This window comes from Mus musculus, chromosome 3 (genome assembly GCF_000001635.26).
Source record: "Mus musculus strain C57BL/6J chromosome 3, GRCm38.p6 C57BL/6J".
Classification (NCBI taxonomy): domain Eukaryota; kingdom Metazoa; phylum Chordata; class Mammalia; order Rodentia; family Muridae; genus Mus; species Mus musculus.
This window is the reverse complement of record NC_000069.6, coordinates 16,876,004-16,896,920: the sequence shown is the minus strand read 5'-3', so window position 1 is coordinate 16,896,920 and position 20,917 is coordinate 16,876,004. Positions and strand designations below refer to the sequence as shown.

Sequence of the window (20,917 nt, the reverse complement as noted above, 5' to 3'; positions counted from 1 at the left end):
TTACTAATTTTTGTCTAAAGACATTATCAATCACAATCACTGCCTAAAGCAAAATATCACATTTTATGCCAAGATATGTATGATAAAAATTAGAAAATCTTCAAAAACCTTTAGTAATTAAGAATTATATGAGTTTTCTTAACTTTAAAGGAATAGTTTTCAGAAAGTGTCACACCAACTAATTTCAATAGACTACAAATAAGAGAAATAAAATCACACATTTGGTGATTAATAGTATTTTCTGAAATATTGTAATTAAAAATGAATTAAAAATGTTTAAAAAAATAGTTAACCTGTGTATAAAAATTCAAAAAAAAAAGTTAACCAGCATTGTATTCAGCTAGTCAGGGACAGCTGCCTTCCCACGCATTTACTGTTAACCTTAATAATACCTGATCAAGTGAAGGAAAGTTGCAATGTCATCACAGGTGCATGTATGGATCCCATGAAGTTGTAAAATTTTTCAGGTATGAAGTTGAAAAGTGGACTACCCATAAATAATGTTAATAATAGCTCAAGATCTCAATAAAAAATTGTAGTATTTCTGGCCTAAATAAAGAGAGGCTTATGGTATATTCTTATAAGAAGCCTCAACATTGTAAAACTATAAATTACATTGAAATTACTGCTACCAGAACTTTTAATAAACCCACAAGCTATATATTATGAACGTACAAAAGAATGATGTAAAAAGAGCCAAAACTTTGTCAGAAAAAAACATTCTAAAAACCTTCATTGTTGATATAAATTTGCATTAATTAATTACAACAATAGGGAATACTCATAAAAAATACATTAAGAATAATAGCCAGAAACAAATTGTCATGTTATAGAACAACCAAATAATTTGGGACAAAAATATAATTAAAAATAAACTGATAAGTAATTCAATATTTGTTTAATAAATACTTTAGCAAATTTTTTTCTCTATTTGGAATTAAATTATGTCAGATTCATTTTTTTTTCAAAGCACATGTGAACTAATTGCAGTTAAAATGCGAGGAAAAAACAAGAACACAAAAGCTATTCTTGAGTTAAAGAAAACAGACTACTAGAGGCTATTGTAGAGTGGCAAATGTTCTTAAGCATCTGCATATTTTACAAAAAATACTAACTTTTCTGTGAATTCTGAACATTGACTGAATGCATCACACAAATAGAGTATTGTCTTGAAGAGCAATTCACCTCCTCTCTACTACACAAGAAAGTTCAAGTCAAATATAGATGGTGCTGAATAATTCTCTGGCTTTTAAACAGACACTTCTGTGGGGCCAGTCTCTCTTCATGCACTTACATATAAGCACATTTTACTAGGTATTGCATATAAGGGCATCTATACAAAGTCTTCATCATTTGTTAAGCTAATCAATCTGGAAAATATTTCAGGACACTCTTTTCAGCAACTTTCCTGAAAATAAGTTATTTATTTCTCAGAATCATGTACATTAACCTGATGTATTTTCATTATTTTAAATATAGTATCATATATTTTAAGTTATTTGCTTTATAATATAATAAATGTGAATTCTATTATAACATAATCGAATAAGCATGTGGTAATGTTGATAATCTGATCAGAACGTTTAAGAACTTGTGTCCAGGTACTTGAAAGGGATTTTTGTCTAAAAAGCAGGAGTATACATATATCTCTGTTACACATATGCCTGTACCACCCAACACACACATACATTCTATACCATATATATGAAATGGAAAGAAATGAAAAGAAACAGAGTGATAAAACTGCATACTACTCTAGCAATGAACTGATTAGCTATTTGTCTATTTTAAAATAATATAAAATATGGTTACTTTAAGAATATCAAAGGTAACGCTGACACCATTGCACACACTAGCAAGATTTTGCTGAAAGGACCCAGATATAGCTGTCTCTTGTGAGACTATGCCGGGGCCTAACAAACACAGAAGTGGATGCTCACAGTCAGCTATTAGATGCATCACAGGGCCCCCAATGGAGGAGCTAGAGAAAGTACCCAAGGAGCTAAAGGGATCTGCAACCCTATAGGTGGATCAACATTATGAACTAACTAGTACCCCAGAGCTCTTGACTCTAGCTGCATATGTATCAGAAGATGGCCTAGTCGGCCATCACTGGGAAGAGAGGCCCATTGGACACGCAAACTTTATATGCCTCAGTACAGGGGAATGGCTGGGCCAAAAAGTGGGAAGGAGTGGGTAGGGGAGTGGGGGGGAGGGTATGGGGGACTTTTGGGATAGCATTGGAAATGTAAATGAGGAAAATACCTAATTAAAAAATAATAAAAAAAAGAGTATCAAAGGTATCACTCACCAAAATGAGACAAAAATAAATAAATTAACACAATAAATAAGAGGTGTAAGATTGTCTGAAAGAAGTGAAATTTCTTATTTGCATATATCATAATCATGTAGGTAGAAAATAACAAGTAATATTTGGTGGTAGGGCTAATAAAGGAATTTAGAAAATGATCATTAAAAACAACTTCGTAAAAAGACATCATTCTTGTTTCTGGGTCCCAAAATAGGCAATTTTAATTGAAGTTAAATTACCACTTATAATAAGTTGCAAGGAAATGAAACACTTAAAGGAAAATTAAAGATTCTCATGTTTGGACTAAAGCCTTTGATTGTATCTTTGTAGAACAACAGTTGAATCAGAGGCATAGTAAAGATAGTCTAAAGTAGACAGTGACAAATCAATTGATTGTTAGCAAAGGGCTGCAGTAATCCAAGATATCAATTGGGAGCAAAAATATTCATGTAAATGGACTGCATTCAAATGTGCACATATGCAGAAAAATGAAACATCAAATACAGAACTTAACTCAAAAAATGGATTATAAACCCAGTTAGAAAGGTGAGCTGCATGCACAAACAAATATAAACATCTACCTATTCATTTCAGATAAGTCACAACAGACCAAAGACACAATGCCATCCAATGTAGTTTAGTGAATCAATGACTCTAATTTGGGTTAGTAATAAGAGCATGGATGAGGTATATTTTACAGAAATATGGCCAACTTGTAAGCAACCACACTAATGACGAAAATATAATTTTCTCCCTGCAATCAATTGTGTGTGTGTGTGTGTGTGTGTGTGTGTGTGTGTGTGTACTGCCTGTATATCCTTGGAAGGGAGTGAAGATTCATTGGCTCCTTCCCTCCATCCATGACAAACATTAAGCACTCAGTCTTGTAGAAATCTTCTTGGGGGAATGGGTTGAAAATTCAATAAGGCAATGACCATATTATGCCCTGAAGACAGCACTCTATTACTCCAATCCCTTATTCCAGCTCTTAAGTCTTCCTTCTTTTTGATGGTATTCCCACAGACTTGGAGTAATGTTGATGTTCCATTTAGGTAGTGTCCTCCTTTGTCCTCTATCTGCCTGATAGGTGAAGCAGAACCAGGATGAACAGGTTCTACAGGTCTCAATCTGGCAGGAAAAGCACAGCTCTTAGAAGAGAAGCTGGGAGGTTTGGGCAGCCTGTGCAGGGCAGGTAGCAGCAGTTCCCCTTTGGAGGATGCACCAGCACCAGTGACAGAGGTGGCAGGTGCAGCATGGGCATGAACCAGGCCTGCCAGTGGTGTTGAAGTTCCAGCAATGAATGATTCTTGAGAGTGAATTCTTTCCAAGTGTTGCAGCTCAATAAAACAGTCACTCACATTCTTTTTTTTTAAGATTTATTTATTATTATATCTAAGTACACTATAGCTGTTTCCAGAAGATGGCATCAGATCAGATGGCTGTGAGCCACCATGTGGTTGCTGGGATTTGAACTTAGGACCTTCAGAAGAGCAATCAGTGCTCTTACCCACTGAGCCATCCCTCCAACTTACATGCTTTATTTCATGTGGACAGGCACTATACAATCATTGAGGACTACCGTGGAATTTAGGGGTAGACATTTCCTATTGGCTAACTTTCAGATGTTAATGATGCTGTATTTATGGTTTCCCTACATGACTGACTGCGATGGTTCTCTCAGTGGGGTGAGGTGGTTACCTGTTCCATCGCAGGTAGTGGTAGGCAAAAAATGGTTCCATCCCTATTGGGCTCAAACCTGAGATTCACAGGCTCAACTTTACCAGTTCTTCTGTCTAGTGGCGCAGTCCACTTGCCCCACTACATTAACTAATTATCCATTCTCCAGTAACTAATTTTTAGCACTTTGAAGAGGTATAAATCAGTAATAACTGACCACAGATAAAAGAAAGTCTCCTGACCAAGGATAGAAATAATTTGTTATATATAATAATAATAAGTAATAATATGTGGACTATAAGAACAAATATTTAGAAAGCAATGATAGGCATATCATAGTTATGTGCCAAAAAACAATGTCCTAACCATTAGGACCTCTCATGTCCTCAGTCTAAGTAGGCTTATAGTAATACATATGAACTCTTCCCTTGGAGATGGACTCAAATTTCTAAGAGTTCTGCTGTTTTGTACCCATAGGCACATCTTAACTTAACTTGTCTTTAGTGTAGCATACAAGATTTACAACAGAGTAAGGTTGCGGGATGCAATCCTCTAGTAGTCTGGAAAATGCCTTCTGGTACTCTGAAAGCTAGCCACCAGAGAGGAAGCCTCTGCCTTAGCCACAACTTGATATTTTATGTCCTAAAATGTAAGCATGTAGTGTCTCAGCAGCAGAATCTTGCCACATAATTACGCTGTGCAATCAATAAGAGGTCTTCCTCTTCAATTAGCTGTAGAAAAGGAGCCCACAGCTGGCACTGAGATTTTCATGTAACCTCTGGCTTCTTAGATCATGGTTTATTCCCACGAAGGGTGCCATCATGTGAATGAAGGATATCTCACTCACTATTTAGCTCATCTTTTACCATACCATTTGAACCACATACTGTTGGTAGATTTCACTCCTATTTGTTTTATAGCTTCTCTGCTTTATCTAATCATAAAGTTTGCAAATGTTTTCCAGCTATATTCTTTTATCTTTTGTGAACAGATTTCTCATCCTTGCTCCTTTAGGTTAATTGTATACTTTTCTATACTATGCTATGAATATTGTTTTGACAGTTGCTTTCCTTTCTCTATTGTCTTCTAGTTCCTGATGTTTCTGAAGGATTCAGCCAGCAATAACTACTTTATGAAGGAATGCTTTCTCTTACCCTGACTCATGTTATTCACCTTTTGTCTTATTCATATAAATCTATTAATTTTTGCTCTGCCTGCAGCCCCCAGACTCATCCTTTGTACAGTGAGTTTTGACCATCTTCATTTTCTTCCATTTCTTAAATCATTTTCTATTTAAGCAACTCCAAGATAGATTATTCCATGATTGTCAGTTTTCTTTGTTGGCATATTAAAGCACCCAAGTAAGTATACAATGTACTATGGTTGTCCTCTCCATCTCTGTTAAAGGTCAGACCTTAAGAATATCTTCTATTCCTCTCTCTACACTGGAAAGGATCTAAAAGGGTAGCCATATCAGCATCTCATCTGTAGATGTTAGCACAGATTTTCAGCCATACTCATCACCCACAGTAGAGATGGTGTAAACACTCCTTCCAAACTCATGCTTAGTTCTGATGTATCTTATGCTGAGTCAACAAGTATGATATAAATATTTTCTGGGGTGACATGAACAACATCTATTCAGCCTAGATAAAGCAGAAACAAAGAGCAATGCAATTAAGTGCAATATGTGTGAGGAGTTATTGTCAATTAAGTCTAGTTACTATTACCAGTAGTAATTAAGAAATTAAAAGTTAATACAATAATGATATGTGACTAGCTAGACCCATTACTGTAGCTAAAATTTAAAAGACTGACAATGCCAAGTTCAGTGAACCATTAGAATCATGAAGCTTTCACACAGTTGGTAGAATTCTAAAATGTTAAAAATCTGTTTGAGAGAAGTTGTGTGTATGGACTTAAACCTATGTTTGGTGTTCAACCCAGGCCTTCTACTACTATAAAATTAAGAGGGAAAATGAAAATATAAGCTCTGGAAATGTTTACCATATGTCATGAGCTAGCAAGCATAATTATCCTATGTTCATATAATGGCATACTCCCCAGAAATAAAATTGAATTGCTGGAACATGCACTAATACTCATCTGAGTATCAAAAGCATTGATCTAAGTGCAAAAGCCAGATACAAAAGAGGGCATGAATTACAAATTTGTCTATATACCATTCAAAGAGATTAAGTTTGTTCCTCAAGTACATTTATTGATATGAAATGTATTTCACATGCTAACTGCAAAATACAACTGTTCTACAAAGTACATGCTGTCGCCCTTCAAGTACAGCCATTACTCTTTCCTGCATACACCATGTTTGATATTTGTCTCACTATACATTGAACTCAGTATGCCTACCTAGTTGTCTGTGTTGCAGATATGCTCCTGTCTGCATATACTTAATGAAACCAATACATTTTTGTCTACTTTATTTTCTAGGTATAATAACATGAATTAATATGAAAAGGACAAGAGAGACAATTTAAGGATGCTTCATAGATTTTTAACATAAAAAGAGTTTAGTCAATAACATATGCAGCTTTTGTAGAGTTTTCTTAACTATTTAATTTTACATATTTCTCTTTCTTTCTCCTCCCCTTCTTTATAATGTGTGTGTGTGTGTGTGTGTGTGTGTGTGTGTGTATGTGTGTGTGTGTGTGAGAGAGAGAGAGAGAGAGAGAGAGAGAGAGAGAGAGAGAGAGAGAGAGAGAGAACAGTTTTCAGGAGTCAATTCTCTCCTTTGACCATGTGGGTACAGGGATCTAGTACCAGTCATCAAGCTTAAAAAATAAGATTATATTTTCAAAGGTCAAATAAGGTAAAACCATTTCTTATATTGACATTGTGATGATTTTAAGAATTAATTCAGTGACACTGGCAATAATAGTTTCACAAAAACATTTGCCACTGGCAAATAAAGTTCACCAAGGAAATGGGTGGTATTTAGTTTCTGTTCTCTCCCTTTTAAAGTTCTCTTTCATACGATACATCCTAAATGTTTCTCTTCCCTCTACTGTTCCCATTTCCTGTACACATACTTTTTCTTTCCTCTGGTTCTACTGTTCCTCCATTTGCCTTCAGAGAAAAAGTAGGTTTCCCTGGGATATCACCTAAATCTGCATAACAAGATACCCTACAACTAGGCACAATTCCTTATTTCCAGGATGAATGAGGCACCCAGTAGGTAGAAAATCATGCCAGGAGCAGGTGAAAGAATCAGAGACACCCTCCCTCACTCCTACTGTTAGATGTTCTACAATAAAAATTAAGATAATAATATTAACATATATGAGGAGTGTTTGTGTTTGCTGCTTTAGTCTTTGTGATCCCCTTTGAGCCCTGCTCAGTTGATTCTGTGGGCCATGCTCTCCTGGTGTCCTTAACTCTTCTGACTCCCACTCTTCTGCAGGGCTCCAAAGAGAGGGAGCCAATGAAGATCCCCAACTTTGATTGTCTCTTGTCTAATGTTCGGGTCAAGTCTCTGCATCTGCTCTTACTAGCTGCCGAAAGCCCCTCTGATGACAGTTGAGCAAGGCACCAATATATGGGTATGTATGAGTAGAATATCATTAGGAATCATTTAACTGATATATTTTTTCCTATCCTACGACTCTGGCTATCCATCCTCCAGTTCCTGGTCACCCAGGCAATGACAGACACGTAATCCCTCTCCTGGAATTGACTTTGAATTAGATGCAGTCATTAGTTGGCCACTCCCACAAGTTTTGCACCTTCATTTCCCCAGCCCATCTTGCAAGTAGAATGGTATCCCAGTCCACTGGAAGCCTTGTCAGGTTACAGAAGACAGTCAATTCAGGCTTCACATCCTCCATTACTATAAGCCTTCCTTAGTTCCATCCTCTTAGAATACTGAGAACTTTCCCCTTATCCATCCTCTGCTTCCTGTCTGACCCTTTCCGTTCCCATCTCCACACACACCCAGTCCACCTACAACATCTATTCTATTACCCTTTCCCTGGAAGATCCACATGCCCCATCTTGGAGATTTTTTGTTACTTAAACTTGCTGGTTCTATGGATTATACCATGATTATCAACTTACTTAACAGCTAATATACACTTATAACAGTAAATACCATGCTTATTTTTCTGATTCGGGGATACCCCACTCAAGGTGATTTTTTTCTAGTACAAGCCATTTGCCTAAAAATGTCATAGTGTCACTTTCTTTTAAACAGTTGAATAATATTCCATTATGTGTTGTAGGATATTTGATCATATTTTGAACCTCAAGAATGTGAACTACAAGAGTATGTTTCTAATTTGTGTCTCAGCCTTTGATTCTACATCATTTTGTTTACAGTAAACAACTACTTGTGGTATGGCTCAGGCCTACTGAGGGCATCTTTAATCCAATAACTAAATAAAGTCAACCATAGGTCAAGAGGCAGAGCAAGCAACCAAGCTGACAGGATGTGAACATAAGTAAACAGAATAGGAGTGTCTAGGAATTGAAGGGTTTTGATAGTATGGAGAAGAAGAAAGGGTGTTTTTGTTCTGGGAAGTTGTTTGAGTAGAAAGGTCAGCTGGATGCTTTCTTTGTCTCTCTGAGGTAGCAAGTTTTCATCCCAGCATGTGGTTTCTGAGTCTTTATTGTAAGTTGAGTGGCTGGAATTTTTGTTTTAGAAAGCAACAATCATGTACATTAGCACATTTTTCTTTTCCATTCTTTATTTGAGGGATATCTAGGTTGCTTCCCAGTTTCTGGCTATTACGAATAAAGCCACAATGGACAAAGATTAGCACATGTCTTTGTGGTAGAATTGAGTGTCCTTTGTGTATATACCCAAGAGTGGTATAGTCATATTTTGAGGTAGATTGTCAATTTTCTGAGAAGTCACCATATTGTTTTTCATAGTGACTGTACAAGTGTTCATAGTTTGCATGCATTTGATGATCGTTCCATTTATTTCACATTCTCACCAGCATGACTTGCCATGTGTGTTATTCATCTTAGCCATTCTGATAGCTGTAAGATGAAATTTCAAAGTACTCTTGATTTGCATTTCCCTGATAGCTAAGAATGTTGAACATTTCTTTAAGTGTTTCTCTCATTTGAGAGTCATCTATTAATTATTTGTTATGGTCTACACCCTATTTTTAATTGGATGGTTTTTTTATGGTAACTAGTTTCTTAGATTCTTTATATATTTTGAATATTAGCCCTTTATCAGATGTGGAGTCGGTAAAATCTTTTTTGTTTTATTACTATTTCTCTGTATTACAACTTTAAATTAGGAATGTTGATACTTTGGGAAGTTTTTTAATTGTAAAGGACTGTTTTAGCTATCCTGGGATGTTTGTTCTTCCATATTAAATTGAGTATTGTTCTTTCAAGGTCTGAAAATACTTATGTTATAATTAGGATGTGGATTGAATTGAATCTGTAGATTGCTTTTGGTAAAATGACCATGTTAATTCCCCCTACTCATGAGCATGAGTGGGAGATCTTTCAATCTTCTGATATCTTCCTCAATTTCTTCTATCAGAGATTTGAAATTATTATAAATCTTTCACCTGTTTGGTTAAAGTTATACCAAAATAATTTTGTATTATTTGCATCCATTATGAAGGGCATCATTTCCCTAATATCTTTCTTATATAATTTCTCCTGTATATTCAGATGGAGTACTGTTTTGTTGGTTTTGTTTTGTTTGGTTTCTAAACTAATCTTGTATCCAGTCATTTCTTTGAATGTGTCTACCAGTTTTAAGCGTTATCTAGTAGATGTTTTGGCATAATTTACACATGCTGTGGTATAATCTATGAATAGCCATGCTTTGACTTATTTTTTCAGTTTGTTTTGAATTGATCACCTATAGTTGTCTTATTGCTCTAACTAGAACCTCAAGTACTATATTGAGTAGATATGGAGAAACTGGCCAACCTTGTCTTGCTCCTGATTTAAGTAGAACTGCTTTGATTTTCTCTCCATTTAATTTGATGTTGGCTATGGGCTTGCTGTAAATTGTCTTTATTTGTATTTAGGTGTGTCACTTCTATCTCTGATCTCTCCTAGATTTTATCATGAAGCAGTGTTGGATTTTTGTCAAAGGTTTCTTCAGCATCTAATGAAATAACCACATTATTTTTCAGATTCTTTACATGGAATATTACATTAATGAATTTTAATATGTTTAATATGAACCCTACTTGATAGGTTCTTTGGTTTGGTTTGTGAGTATTCTATTGAGTACATTTACACTAAACCTCAGGAGGGGAGTTGGTGTGTGTAACTCCCTTTCTTTGTTGAAGCTTTGTGTAATTTGGGTATCAGGATGATTATGTCCTCATAAAATGAATTTGATAGTGGTTCTTCTTCTGTTTGTTTTCTCTTCTTTTAAACTCTGGTAAATTTCTACTCTAAAACTATCTGATCACCTCTTTTGGGTTTCTTTCTTTTTTGTTGGTTTTTAGTTTTTTGTCTAATTGGGTTTTTGTTTGTTTATTTTGGTTATAAGAGTATAATGACAGCTTCTATTACCTTAAAGGTTATAGTTCTATTTAAATTGTTTATCAGATTTGGATTTAACTTTGCAAAGTGGTGTTTACTGAGAATATTAGCCATTTCTCTTAGATTTTCCAATATTGTGAAATACAAGTTGAAGTATAATCTCTGATGACTTAGATATTCTGTGTGTTTGTGTTTTAGTTCCTTTGGACAAGGGGTTGCCTGTCTTGTTGATTTTTCTTAAAGAACTGTTTCATTCATTCTTTGTATTGTGATATTTGTTTCTATTTTATTGGTTTAATTCTTCAGTTTGATTTTTTTCCCATGTGTTACTTTTGCCTTTGCTTGATTCTTCTTGTTTAAGAGCTTTTAGGAATGCTGTTAACTTGCTAGTATGAAGGCACTTAGTGCTATGAACTTTGCTTTTAGCACTGTTTTCATTGTGTCTCATAAATTTGTATAAGTTGTGTATTTATTTTCATTGAACTATACAAAGTCTTAAATTTCTTTATTTTTGGTTTACCCAGTAGTAATTGAGTAGAAAGAAAGTTGATTCACTTCCATGAATATGTTGGCTATCAATGTGTGAGGTTTGATGTGTGATTTGAGCTTTATAATATTTCTTTTACAAATGTTAGCTCTGTTGTTTTTAGCAATTAGATGTTAAAGAAATAATCTTGGTGGATTTTCCTTTTTGAATATGAAGTATCTTTCTCCTCTGTTGAATAATTTTGGTTTAAAGTCTTTCTTTTTAGATATTAAATGGATGCACCAGTTTTTTTCTAATGGTTATTTGCTTGAAAATTCGTTTTCCAATCTTGTACTCTGATGTAAGGTCTAGCATTGATGTTGAGGTATATTTCTTGTGTGTGAAAGAAAGATGTATCCCGTTTTCCCATACATTCTGTTACTATGTGTCTGTTTATTGGGATACTGAGAGATATTAATGAGGAGTGATGGTTATTTTGTTGTAGGTGGTGATAGTATACATGGGATTGTAAGTGTGTTTGTGTCTATATCTGTATGTTTATGTATCAGTATATATGCCTCCTTTTGGTTTTGCTTTGTGGGATGGTTTCTTTCCTATGTTTTCCTGGCTGTAGATAATCTCTCCTTGTGTTAGAGCTTTCTTCCTAGTATGCTCTATAAAGATACAGTTTGAATTTGACTTTACTGTGAAATATCGTGTTTTCTCTATCTATAGTGATTGATAATTTTGCTGGGTATAGTAGAATGGACTGACATCTATGGTCTCTTAGAGTCTGCAGGATACCTGTCCAGGCCCTTCTGGCTTTTAGAGCATCCATTGAGAAGTCAGGTATAATTCTTATAGGTCTACCCATTATATGCTACTTGTTCTATTTCCTTTGCAGATTTTAATATTTTTCTTTGTTCTGTATATTTAGTGTTTTGATTGTTATGTGGTAAAGGGACTTTCTTTTCTGATCCATTCTATTTGTTGCTCTCTATGCTTGCTGAACCTTTATCCTTCTTTGTGTAAGGAAAAATTTCTTCAAGGATCCTGTTGAAAATATTTTCTGAGTCTTCGAGTTTGAATGCAGGTCCTTCTACTTCACCTATTATTTTTAGGTTTGCTCTTTTTATAGTGTCCGAGATGCTTTTGTTGAATGGGTATTTTGCTCTTTAATTTCTGTTTCTTCTCTTTCCTTTTTTCCTTTGTGCCCTGTAGTTGAGTAGAGAATTTTGGCCCCATTTAAAGGCTAGGACATGGTGATGAGGATGGAGAGAGGGATAGGATGTAGAAGGAGAACATAGTGAGTCAGATATGTCGGTGACCTACCTTGATTTCTGGCAGAGATTGTGACCTTCTCTTGAACCTAATTTATATTTTCAACCAAATTCGTAATTCTAAAAGCATCTTAAGAAAAGCATGATCTTTACTCCTTTGCAGGGATGCATATATGTCTTGCTGCTGGGATGCCAGAATGCTGTCAATATGCTGCTCAGGGAAGGCAGAACGCATTGTAAGATAGGGGTCCCAGCCATTCCTATGGGTGAGAAAAATCAAACAATGAGATCTAGGATGGATGCTGTGGTTTTCAATCTCCTGTGCACCCAGACCTTGCTGTGCACAATGAGGAGTTGAGAATGGTGGTTTCCAGTCTCCTGTATACCCAGATGCTGCTCGGGACCGTGAGGATTTGGGAGCAGGGAACAAAGAACTGAGCTTCCCTTTCTCTTCGAGGCAGGAAGGGGGTGGCTGAACGAGGGACAGAGGGAATCAGGTTTGGTTCTAAGTGAGTGCCAAAAGTACAGAGAAACTGGAAGACAGTCCTTCTCCAGGAGACTTAGGTGTGGCTTGTTATGATGAAGGCTTATGCCAACAGCAATCCTTGATGAAAGAGACACTCCTTGCTTGTCCAAACTGCTTTATTCATGGCAGATATGAATGCATAAGTCTTATTCAGGGTGAACCAAGGATTAAGTACCTTTTGCAGGAAGGATGCTCAAGAAGAGAAGATCATTGTATAAATACTTGGGGCATATCTTGATAAGTCATTAGCATGGAGAACTCTAGGCTTTTATGCTACTTGACTGACTGGTTGTCATGATCCTCTCAATGGAGTGCACCTGTTCTAGACCCTGGCCAGGAGCTGGTTCCAATGCCTGCTCTTTTTAATTATGAGAATTCCCAATGTTCAGTCTTAACAGGTCATCTATCAGGAGGCACAGTCTACTTGCCCTACACTCCTTCATTTGTAATATTTGATTGTTTTGAGAAAAGAAAAGAAAAGAAAAGAAAAGAAAAGAATTCTTAATCCTTTAGTACAAAACCATGCATATGCTTCCATAGGCATGATTAGGAGAACTATACATAAAGAAGATAACTCTGACAGCATATTAAAAATACTTTTACATTTTTTAAAGTTGGAAGCACTAAAAACTGTAAAACTGGTGACAACAATGGAAGCAATCATGATCAAGAAATAATTATTAAAAAAATAAAAAAACATGAGATAAAACATTTAAAACTGTCTTACAATGCACTTATATGTATACACACACACATGTTATTGTCACTGAACAGAACCCACTTAACAAAATTTACTTTTCAGAGTAAAAAAAAAGGAAAAAACAAAATATCTAAAATATAGGGTCTTCACTGATCTATAGGATCCCACATCTAAGTAGATAGCCTTGCACAGGCTCACAAGAAAAATGATTTTGAGCACTGTAAGAAGACTAGATTAATGTAACCTGTTACCCATTAATGAAGGAGGATAAAAATTCAAATGCTTTATTAGATTTTTTCAGGATAAAAATCCAAAACCTTTATTAGATTTTTTTCTATCTGTTCCCATAGACTCTGGAGCCTTTCCAAGCCATATCTCCAGAACTGGCTCACATAAGATTGTCAGATCAACACTGCTGCTTTTTCTGACTCTCCCTGTAATCAATAGTTCTTGCTCTGTCCAGCCCATGTCTGTCTACTTTCTTCAGATCTATACCAGTAAACTTCTAGTCTATGCTTCATACTGTGCCATTATACATTTCCTAGAACACAGCTCAAATTCTGGGAAGTATAAACAACCCTCATTGATAGGCTATACAGATTCAAAATCTGTGATACTGTCCTCAACAGCAAGGGTCAGACTTCACACTCCTCTAAGAAACAGAAAAAATAAAAAGCCCAACACCTGCTTTATTCGTTTCATGTCTTTGGGAAGAATCCTAAGAAAGGTGAAGCCTCATCACATTCCTGATCCATACACAGGCTAATTGTCAGGAATCAAGTCTAAAACACAAAGGAAGAGCAAATGCTTGTAAGAAGCTTACAGAAGCATGTACCCTCTAGAACAAACCTTATCCATCTAAACTTTCTTTAAAGTATTCATAGGAATGAAGGTCATCAAGTTGCCTGAGATTCGTTGGTTTTTAGAAAACATTTGCACTAGAAGATGTAGAAATACCCTTAATTGCTGAGTAAAGTTTTGATCAGAATTAGCTCTGAGAAGCAACCTATAGAAGAAGAAGGAGGAGGAGAGGAGGAGGAGGAGGAGGCAGAGGAGAAGATGAAGGAAGAAGAAGTAGGAGGAGGAGCAGCAGCAGCTGGGATTAACTGCTTAGAACTGATTCCAAGAAAGGTATGAACATCTGAGTAAGGGTTCCCTTTTATGTTATGCCTACTAGTAGGAAGCAGAATTTCAAGGCAGCACTTCCATCTATAAATTAAGAAGATTAATTTAGGGAAGCATTTAGCATGTTGCATCTCTTGGGGCCAAACCCCGTGGCCAAGGCATTTTCAGGTCAGCAAGTCATTTTGACAGCCTCAAAGAAAACTGACAAGAAAGTATGCCAGGGGAAATTATCTCTACCACAAATAATAAAATGTGTGACCTGAATCTTACCAAGGCTCAGGGCATACATAGCATAACAGACTCACAATTCATCAAGTCTCCCAAAAGTGTCATGATTAGATAAGTTTATAGCATTACAGTCTTCTCATTACAATATAAAATGTTAATTACCATTAATCTGGTAGCTTGTTGTACTCTGATGTAAACGAGCTTCCGAAATTGATAACTATCCTGAAAAACACTTTAAGAGTTGCAGTTAAAACTATTACAAATGAGAATGAAGACAATGACTTCTTATAGGTTTTAAATGCTATAATGCAATGCCTGTAAGTAATACAAAACAAATAGTTTTATTTTCAACTGTTATTTATTTCTCATCATTCTAAATTTTCCTTTTTGTATATTCTTCCTTAAATATGTCCAATCTCAAATTTAAATGACATAAATTAATATAGTCCAAATTCCTAATTCTTTCACGAGTAAGTGTTGAGAAGAGTGATCATTTATTACTTAGAGACACTGCTACACGAGTATTAACACCATGGATATGGGAGAAATAGATCAGAAAAAAATCACATTTGAATTAAAACAGAGAACCAGAATGAAGACTTAATACCAAACCAAAGAACATTTACCAGGTAATTTCTTTGGTTATGTTCACTCCATTTGACTAGCTTCTCTCCATTTAGGAAATGTTCCTTCAAATGATGTTTGAAAGCAAGAATTTCTATAGTCTATCTGTGTACTATCTATAGTTTCCTTCAAAGACTGATTTCTTATCAATGTGTTCAAAAACTCAAAAAATTCTCTTTAGTGTAACTATAAGGCATGGAAGTTCACAAGAAATAACAATGCCTCGGGCATTCAGGTTAGTAAACAATTTACATGTTCCTCATTTGGTGTGAGACTTCTGACTACTTGCAAGAAAAAGACAAAACAGGATAGAACTTGCCTCAAAAAGCTCAGAGACAGACAATCACTTGAGTTCAGAACCAAGCAGAACCAAGTGCTTTGACAGGGAGATGTGTGAGATGATCACTGGAGAGGAGGAAGGTGAACAATATTCACCAGGGTGTCCAACGAACAGACTTTTTCTAGGCATGAGAAATGCTGAGTATAATCATGAGATAAGCAGAATAGAGATAACAAATGCTTTCAGAAGGAGTAGGTAGGCACAGTCCCTTCCCCAGTGGCACTATTATGCTTTGGGAGCAAACATTCTGAACATTTCTAAGTTGTTGTTAGTTTTATTCCACCAAACAAATGAAAGACATGAGGGCAATGTGATTAGAAATCACTAGCTTGCTGTTTAGGGACATTTAAACACAGCTACACTGGATGTCATCACTAGTACGAGCGAAATAAATCCCATATTTGTTGAAAGAAAAGACATGTAAATATAAGGTAAAATATGCAATAATAAATGAATATTTTGTAACCAAGGGTTAAAGTGTTATCTCTAAAATCTTCCAAAATATTCAGACATTAAATACAAAATTATTTGTAACTTCCCAAAGAAATTTTTTAATTATATAAAGAAATCTAAAACATAAGCTATGCACTCATCTCTGATAAATCAGTGAGAAATTTATTAAAATGTACAACAAAGGCTATCTGGGAGCAACTCACAATAAAAACACGGGTCAACAATAAACCTTACAGGGATCCTCAATGTAAGTCAAATTCACAAGGCAATCATATTCTTGAGATACAGGTAATCAAAGATGCCAATGTCTGCATTAATACTAAAACAGACTGGTTAATTTAAAGTACAGTAGTCGTAAATCCATCCATAAGATGCCTGGACGGTCCACCTCAGAACTTCCAATGTGAGAGGAAATAAGTCTGATTGAGAAGCCAAAATGACAAATGCATAATTACTGAATGCAAGTTGTTACCCTGAACTCAATTCTGAACTACAGCAGCAAATAACATTAGTATAAATATCATATTCAAATCTGAAACTTTGGTAATAATGTATTTTAAGACCCCCGAAGCTGAGCCTCAGCTCAAGTCCCAGAATGAGCTGGCCAGCACCCCAATAACCCGAGAGGAAACCACACCTGATGCAAACTGCAAGAGGTTTTATTATCAGCTAGCTGAGGACGAAGTCCCTCCACCATGCAGGGCAGGGGAGCTCAACCCTGAGTGGTGACAGTAGGGGTCTTTTAACAGCTAGATAAGGAATTGGAAGGAGTTGGGAGGAGTTGGGAGGAGAGTTGGCTACAGCTCCTTTCTGGCAAGGGGCTGGGGGAGTGAGCTGCAGCCTCCTCTCCTGTGTCTATCTCTATGTCCTTGTAGGTCTTCCTACAGTTATCACATCTCTGGCTGTAAGGCACAGAAACAAAAAGGCTTTTTGCTGGCTATAGAGAACAAAGAGCTTCTTTCTGGCTATATTTTTAGAGATCAGGGAAAACAAGCTTGGGGAACGTCCAGGGGCTTTACCTTCCAGGGAGAAACGCTCTAAGTCGGGGTCCCACAATATCACAATCAATTTCTTTGCTTACAACTACATATAGCTTATTATACTAAAATGGAAATGTTTAGCAAGCTTTCCATATAAATAAAGTAATCCTCAAATCAAGAGTTGGCTTATAAAAAGAGCTAACCAGCAGCTTCTTTTCAGGAAAAGTTATCTTTTTAGGAATATACCAAATATTATAAAGAAATAGAATTTATAAAGTGGACAGCAATTGTACCATGCTGAAACTAAACAAAGCAGAAAACAAAAATAATGTAGAGAGAGTGATAGGAAATAATTCCATGATACTCTAACGATCAGAAAAGCTTTGTATCTATTTATTATACAGGATCTGAGCTAAACTTAAAAATACTTGATAGGAATACATCTATGGTGAGTGTACCAAGTTGTTATGTACAGAAGTATAGTCACTTACAAACTAGGCCATTGTGTTTATAGCTAGACATAGGTGCGTGTGTACATCTGTCCACATACATCACAAGACAGCTACAAGTACATGGGATTGCTTTTTGAAAGGTAGACACACTGAAAACAAGCATTTTTAGGTCTCTAATATTTAATTTTTAGATTTTCCACAGAATATTATTACTCTAGGAATCAGAATTATATAATATGCACCCATTTTTAAATGAACTATATATACTAAGAAAAATAACCAAGAAGACCCAGAATATTTAGGCCAGTCCTAGCTGCCATTTCAACTTATATATGAAGCTTACTTTAAATTATCTTAGATTCCCTCAATTTCTGTGAAAATGGGGAAATGGGACTTAACCCAGCACTTTTTTTTCTCAGGCCTAAATTGTTTTAGTCTACGATCTTGGATGATACTTTCACTCTGTCATCTAGAGAAACTCATGCATTTGGTGTCACTGAGCCTTTGGTAGTGGGTAATGGGTATTAAAATTACATTTAAGTTGATAAACAAGTTTAGCAAAAACAAAACAAAACAAAAACAAACAACCCCCCAAAAAGTTGTGTAGATAGAGAAGATAGGAAAAGAGGGAGGGGTGAAAGGGCATTTGTAAAGGCAAGGTGAACATGGAGGATTTGTGAAGGCAGGGTGAACATGGAGGATCTGTAAAGGCAGGGCTAACATGGAGGATCTGTGAAGACAGGGCTAACATGGAGGATCTGTGAAGACAGGGTGAACATGGAGGGTCTGTGAAGGGAGGGTGAACATGGAGGATCTGTGAAGGGAGGGTGAACATGGAACATCTGTAAAGGCAGGGTGAACATGGAACATCTGTAAAGGCAGGGTGAACATGGAACATCTGTAAAGGCAGGGTGAACATGGAACATCTGTAAAGGCAGGGTGAACATGGAACATCTGTAAAGGCAGGGTGAATATGGAACATCTGTAAAGGCAGGGTGAACATGGAACATCTGTAAAGGCAGGGCGAACATGGAGGGTCTGTAAAGGCAGGGTGAACATGGAACATCTGTAAAGGCAGGGTGAGCATGGAACATCTGTAAAGGCAGGGTGAACATGGAACATCTGTAAAGGCAGGGTGAACATGGAACATCTGTAAAGGCAGGGTGAACATGGAACATCTGTAAAGGCAGGGTGAACATGGAACATCTGTGAAGGCAGGGTGAACATGGAACATCTGTGAAGGCAGGGTGAACATGGAGGATTTGTGAAGGCAGGGTGAACATGGAGGATCTGTGAAGGCAGGGTGAACATGGAGGATCTGTGAAGGCAGGGTGAACATGGTCAAATGCACTGTATGCAACTTTCTGAGGGAAAAGCAGGCGTCCACTTTTAAAGAAAGTTTGTAAAAGTAACTAGAAACGTTGAATTCAACCTTACTAAACAAAACAGACATGTCGAAAATGTGTTAGGTTATTTGTACTATTTATCATTCACAATTAAAAAACAGGTTTGCAGTTTTGGTCAATGGCCTAAGGTATCACATGTACTCCTAGGGGCTAGAACACCTTTCTGAATTCCTGCAATTTAAACTTTCTTTAAGCATTGTCAGGAACTTATGGAATTTTTACTAGCCTTAGACTAGTATTTATTACCAAGGAGAATTCAAACATATTCTTTCAATTTCTGACAATGAGATTTTTTTTCTGAAATCTATTCAGTCACTGTAGGTGGTATAGGTTCATCAATTGCCTCTCCAAGCTATCCATTATCTATTTTGAGAGTACAATTTGTTTTCTGCATAAAGTATTTGTTAAAAGCACAATCTATTCTACATTTATAATTAATTTTGAACTGACAACGTAGGTAGGAAAAATTTCCTCATAAATAAAAGTAATAGATGTAAGAATTTAAACCAAAGGTCTTAGCAATTTCCAGAGATGAGAAAGGGAGAGAAGGAGAAAGACAGAGAGATAGGGAATATAAACTTGGTCTACTCAATGTTGAAAACTAAAAATGCCAAGAGATTGTTGCTTTTCTCTACATGACACTCAATATTTTTATATTCTAATATTAAAAGATATAATAAATGACAAGTAGACACACTACATTGAATCTGTGAAAGAGAAACTGTTTACTTCTCAATAAAATTAATCATTCTGGTTAGTCTACACATGACTAATTGCTCAGTTCATACAAAATTTTATTAGAAAATCATTTTGTGCACATAAACACTTACTCAGATGAAACTAAATATTTTGCTACTCTTAGCACTTTTGAAATGAAAGAGAGCCCCAAATTAAATTACACTAAATGCCTTTATATTTATCTAGCATTAAACCTTATTTCCCTTACTCTCATTCTGCCAGCATGACATCACTGGAGCTGAAGAGGGACGCTAATACTATTTATATTACACTGCAATGTCTTCTAATTGACCTTGTTTGTGCAATGGAATGGCTGCTTTTCTCTAGCTGCCAGCCCTTTATTGTAGCATTTTGACCATGCACTAGTAGCTCTTTGTGCCACTGCTGGGTTCAAGAATCAATACTGGATTCTCAACAGCCAATAAAGGCAGCTGACAGCATGAATTAACTGAGTGTGGCCAGTTGCTTGGTGGGCCATTGTCTTTAAGGAAAATCTGGCCATGATTACCAGTCACCATCTCTGAGTAAAGGCTTTAATGCAGAGTGCCAGGTTGCTGTAATTTAATTTTGGACTGCTGCTCTGTCACACTCCCCTTTGCCACTGCTGTGTGAGATACAAGCTATTAATGGCTGCAAACTAAAACACACATGGAGACAAAGGCAAGTACGCACAGTCATACCATGTTGTGCTTCCACCTGACCTGGCCACTCTTCAGACATTGGGGCCTCATGATAGGGTCTGTTTCCTTAAATGGATCTTTCTGGCATAGTAGCAAGTCAAACCAAAGCTTAAAATCACATTTCTTGTGTTTGTGTGTGTGTGTGTGTGTGTGTAGATGTGAAGGGTGTTCTCGACTTATATATGAGTGAAGCTTTTATAAGGGGCAAGTTTGAAATAGCAGTGCACAATCGTGCACATGCACACACACACACACACACACACACACAGTAATGGCTTTTGATTACAGACTGCTAGGATTATGAAAAAGGGCACCAATACTTCCTTATATCTGGATACTATAAATGATGGCTACTTCTATATTACATTGAACATATTTCCCCCTAAACGAAAATCCCATTGATCCTTTCCCTCCTTTATCTTCACAGCAGCACTCAACACAGAGC

At 36.3% G+C, this 20,917-nt stretch overlaps 1 long non-coding RNA gene across 1 annotated transcript in view; it reads right to left on the bottom strand.

The window, feature by feature from the left end:
- Positions 1-20,917, bottom strand: part of Gm42184 — a 40,044-nt gene that overhangs the window by 6,054 nt on the left and 13,073 nt on the right. The gene's annotated exons all lie outside the window — the stretch shown is intronic.